Consider the following 6000-nt stretch of genomic DNA (forward strand, 5'->3'; position numbering starts at 1 on the left):
ACAAAACACAACTATATCAAACAATATGCTTACAAAATAGCATACAAGACAGTGTTATGCTTATTTTCCCAATATTAATATTATTGTTGAAGCACATATGTCTATTATAAATATTGGAATGAAGTTTAATGTTGATAAATTAGACAAAATCCAAGAAATACATTGAAAGTCAGAAGCACAAACAAATGCAGTTACAGAAATATTGTTTGATGGGTAATTTTAGCATTGGTGGGCCAATCAGAAGACACAGTCGCACAACCTACCAATCACTGTCTGTTTCTTGAGGAACTGCAAGGCTTGGGTGTTTATGTGTTATATATTTTTTGCTGGGTTTAAAAGACATAGGGCTAGCTTAGAAGTGGGGCACTATTGCCTCAATAGCCAATATCGCGCCCGCACGAACTTGCACGCATATTACAAGCTGAAAATGTGTTCACTCAACCGAAAAAAAAATTAGCGTGTGTCGGGTTTGCATGATTGAATATCTAGTGTAAAGTGTAAGAGTTAACAAAAAACATAATTTATGTAAGAACTTACCTGATAAATTCATTTCTTTCATATTAGCAAGAGTCCATGAGCTAGTGACGTATGGGATATACAATCCTACCAGGAGGGGCAAAGTTTCCCAAACCTTAAAATGCCTATAAATACACCCCTCACCACACCCACAATTCAGTTTAACAAATAGCCAAGAAGTGGGGTGATAAGAAGGAGCGAAAGCATCAAAAATAAGGAATTGGAAAAATTGTGCTTTATACAAAAAAATCATAACCACCAGAAAAAGGGTGGGCCTCATGGACTCTTGCTAATATGAAAGAAATGAATTTATCAGGTAAGTTCTTACATAAATTATGTTTTCTTTCATGTAATTAGCAAGAGTCCATGAGCTAGTGACGTATGGGAAAGCAGATACCCAAGATGTGGAACTTCCACGCAAGAGTCACTAGAGAGGGAGGGATAAAATAAAGACAGCCAATTCCGCTGAAAAATTAATCCACAACCCAAATCAAAAGTTTCAATTTTTAAAATGAAAAAAAAAAACTGAAATTATAAGCAGAAGAATCAAACTGAAACAGCTGCCTGAAGTACTATTCTACCCAAAACTGTTTCTGAAGAAGAGAAAACACCAAAATGGTAGAATTTAGTAAAAGTATGCAAAGAAGACCGAGTCGTTGCTTTGCAAATCTGATCAACAGAAGCTTCATTCTTAAACGCCCAGGAAGTAGAAACTGACCTAGAAGAATGAGCCGTAATCCTCTGAGGCGGGGATTAACCCGACTCCAAATAAGCATGATGAATCAAAAGCTTTAACCAAGATGTCAAAGAAATGGCAGAAGCCTTCTGAAAACCAGAAAAGATAACAAATAGACTAGAAGTCTTTCTGAAATCTGAGTAGCTTCAACATAATATTTCAAAACTCTTACCACATCCAAAGAAAGTAAGAATCTTTCCAAAGAATTCTTAGGATTAGGACACAAGAAAGGGACAATAATTCCTCTACTAATGTTGTTAGAATTCACAACTAAGGTAAAAATCGAAATGAAGACAGCAAAACCACCTTATCCTGATGAAAAATCAGAAAAAGGAGACTCACAAGAAAAAGCAGATAATTCAAAAACTGTTCTAGCTGAAGAGATGTCTAAAAGGAACAATACTTTCCATGAAAGTAATTTTAATGTCCAAAGAAAGCATATGCTCAAACGGAAGAGCCTGTAAGGCCCTCAGAACCAAATTAAGACTCCAAGGAGGAAAAATTGGCTTAATTACAGGCTTGATACGAACCAAAGCCTGAACAAAACAATGAATAACAGAAAGATCAGCAAATTTTTCTGTGAAAACAGCACAGAAAAGCAGAGATTTGTCCTTTCAAAGAACTTGCAGACAAAAACCCTTATCCAAACCATACTGAAGAAACTATAAAATCCTAGGAATTCTAAAAGAATGCCAAGAGAATTTATGAGAAGAGCATCATGAGATGTAAATCTTCCAAACTCGATAATAAATCTTACTAGACACAGATTTACGAGCCTGCAACATAGTATTAATCACTGAGTCAGAGAAACTTCTATGACTAAGTACTAAGCGTTAAATTTCCATACCATCAAATTAATAATTTGAATTCCTGATGGAAAAAACGAATGATAAGATATAAGGTCTTTCCTTAATGGAAGTGACCAAGATTGGCAACTGGACATCCGAACAAGAACTATATATCAAAACCTGTGTGGCCATGCTGGAGCCACCAGCAACACAAAAGATTGCTCCCTGATGATTTTGAAAATCACTCTAAAAAGAAGAACCAGAGGCGAAAAAATATAGGCAGATTGAAAACTCCAAGAAAGTGTCAATGCATACACTGCTTCCGCCTGAGGATCCCTGGACCTGAATAGGCCCCTGGGAAGTTCCTTGTTTAGATGAGATGCCATCAGATCTATTTCTGGAAGCCCTCACATCTGAACAATTTGAAAAAAACACATCTGGGTAAAGAGACCATTCTCCTGGATGTAAAGCTTGATAAACAAAGATAATCCGCTTCCCAATTGTCTATACCTGGGAAATGGACCGCAGAAATTAGACAAAAGCTGGATTTAGCCCAAGCAAGTATCCGAGATACTTCTTTCACAGCCTAAGGACTGAGAGTCCCACCCTGATGATTGACATACGCCACAGTTGTGACATTGCCTGTCTGAAAAACAATAAATGTCTCTTTCTTCAAAAAGAAGCCAAAACTGAAGAACTCTGAGAAATGCACAGAGTTCCAAAATATCGAATGGTAATCTCGCCTCCTGAGATTTCCAAACCCCTTGTGCTGACAGAGATCCCCAGACAGCCTCCCAACCTAAAAGACTTGTGTCTGTAGTGATCATGGTCCAGGTTGAATGAACCGAAGAGACCTGTTGAACTATATGATGGTGATTTAACCACCAAGTCAAAGATAGTTGAACATTGGGATTCAAAGATATAAAAAGTGATATCCTAGAATCCCTGCACCATTAATTCAGCATAAAAAACTGGAAAGGTTTCCTATGAAAATGAGCAAAGGGAATCAAATCCAATGCTGCAGCCATGACACCTAAAACTTCCATGCATATAGCAACTGAAGGAAATAATAGAGACTGAAGGTTCCGACAAATGGAACCCAATAAAATTGTCACTTGTCTGTTAGAGACAAAGACAATCTATCTGGAAACCTAAAAAAGGTGACCCTTGTCTGAGGAATCAAAGAGCTTTTGATAAAAAGATCCTCTAACCATGTCTTGAATAAACAACAAAAGTTGAATCGTATGAGATTCCGCAGAACGAAAAGACTGAGCCAGTACCACGATACCGTCCAAATAAGGAAACACTGAGAACCTTGAAAAGATTCTTAGAGCTGTCGCTAGACCAGAAAGAAAAGCAACAAATTGGTAATGCTTGTCAAAAAAAGAGAATCTCAGAAAATGAAAATAATCTGAATGAAAACAGAAAATGAAGATATGCATCTATTGTAAGCAAATAATGCCCTCACTGACCAAAAGGCAGAATAGACCATATAAACCCCATTCTAAAAGATGGTACACTTATGACAATTCAAAAAGATTTTCTATCTTTGGGACAATGAATAGTTTTGAATAAAAACCCCCAAACCATGTTCCTAAAATGGAACTGGTATAAATGCCCCAGAAAACTCCAGGTCTGAGCAGCGCCTTGAGCCCCAACGGGTGACCAGATGCGCTTCACAAGTACCCAATACATAAAGGTCTGAAACACACTTCAGGAAAGTGTGAGCCTTGCTGGAATAGCTGGAATATGTTAGAGAAAAAAAGACTTCTCACAGGCGGTTTTACTCTGAATCCTATTTTGTACCCAAATCTAAGAAGTTTGGACCGAATTGAACCAAACAATCTTTAAAAAGTCTTAACCTGCCCCTTACCAGCTAAGCTGGAATAAGAACCGCACCTACATGCAAATTTGGGGAGCTGACTTTGATATTTAAAATGGCTTAAATTGAATGAAGAAAACTTTCAATTATAAACATGTTACTTGGGGAAGAAATAGGATTACGTTCCTTAGTAAGAACAAAAACTAATATAAGCTTAAGATTTAGTCTTAGAGCTCAATCTTGAAGCCCAGAGTAACAGTAGAAGAATTGAATCCAATTGTGAACCAAATAATTGATTACCTTGGAAAAAAAGAAATATGGAATTGAAGTCACAAAGTTCTTCTAGCTAAAATAACTAAAGACATAGATTAAACCTCATTTACGAAAATATCAAAACAATGACGACACAAATGAAATTATTAGCATGTTGATCAACTTAACAATGCTAAACAAATCATAATCCGATACTTGTTGCACTAAAGTATCCAACCAGAAAGTTGAAGCAGTTGCAACATCAGCCAAATAAATTACAGGTCTAAAAAAAGTACCTGAAAATAAATAATTTTCCTTAAATAAGATACAAGTTTCCCATCTGAAGGAAAAAAATAAATACTATTTGCTATAGGAATAGTAGTATGTTAAGCAAGAGTAGAGCTAGCCCCATTAACTTGGGGAATCTTTCCTCAAAACTTAAAACTAACTGCCGGCAAAGGATACAATTTAAAAACCTTAAAGAAGGAATACAAGAAATTCCCGGCCTATTCCATTCCCTAGTATCAGGAACTGGAGAAAACCTCTGAAGAAACCACAGAAGGTTAATAAGCAGAATTTAAATGTTAGCTAGTCTTAATCAAAAGAACTAGTTACTTAATATCTAAAATAATCAACACCTTTTCAACAAAGAACGAATGTACTCTATTAAAAAATAAAAAGTAGATTTGTTAGTGTCAATATTTAATGAAGAATATTCTGAATGAGAAAAAACACCATCAAAGAAGGATAATTCAGTATGTTGTTGGTCATTGGAAACTTCATCAACTAAATGAAAAGTTTAAAAAAGACCTAAAAATTTTATTAGAAGGCGGGATGGCAGACAAAGCCTTTAGAATAGAATCAGAAAAATATTCTTATAAATTCCTAAATATATCTTGTACATTAGATGTAAAAAGAATAGCAATAGATAATGCATAAATACTAATGGACTCTGCATGTAAAAGTTTATTATAATAACTTATTACAAACCATAACTAAAGATAAACATTCATAACATTTAAATAAATTAACTTAGCTTTGGTAGGACTGATATCAGTCAACAGGAATCCCTCAGTATTTTCTGATACAGGAACAGTTTTTGGAAAATCTTGCAATATGTAAATAGAAAAAACAACATATAAAGCAAAATTATCAAATTCCTTAAATGACAGTTTCAGGAATGGGAAAAAATGAAAATGAAACAAGCTTCTAGAAAACCAGAAGCAACTGAAAAGTGAGATTGAAATAATGTGAAAAAAACTGGCGCCAAGTATGACGCCCACATTTTTGGCGCCAATTATAACGCCCACACATTTTTGCGCCAAGAATGACGCCCATATTTTTTGGCGCCAAAAAACGTCCGCAATACACATACGTCAAAAATGACGCAATTACGTGAAAACTTCCGGTGCCAACTATGACGCCGGAAATGACGAAATTTTTGCGCCAAAAAAGTATTGCGCCAAGAATGACGCAATAAATAGAAGCATTTTCTGCACCCGCGAGCCTAACAGCCCGCAATTTTGAAAAAAAGTAAATTGAAAATTTTAAGGTAAGAAAAAATAAAATTTATATGCATTTTCCCAAAAAAATGAAACTGACAGTCTGAATGAAGGAATACTGATTATCCTGAATCATGGCAAATATAAGTTTAAACACATATATTTAGAACTTTACATATAAAGTGCCCAACCATAGCTTTGAGTGTCATAAATAGAAATAAGATTTACTTACCCTAAGACACTCATCTACATATAGTAGATAGCCAAACCAGTACTGAAACGAGAATCAGTAGAGGTAATGGTATATAAGAGTATATTGTCGATCTGAAAAGGGAGGTAGGAGAAGAAATCTCTACGACCGATAACAGAGAACCTATGAAATAG

This window comes from Bombina bombina, chromosome 6, assembly GCF_027579735.1.
Source record: "Bombina bombina isolate aBomBom1 chromosome 6, aBomBom1.pri, whole genome shotgun sequence".
Classification (NCBI taxonomy): Eukaryota; Metazoa; Chordata; class Amphibia; order Anura; family Bombinatoridae; genus Bombina; species Bombina bombina.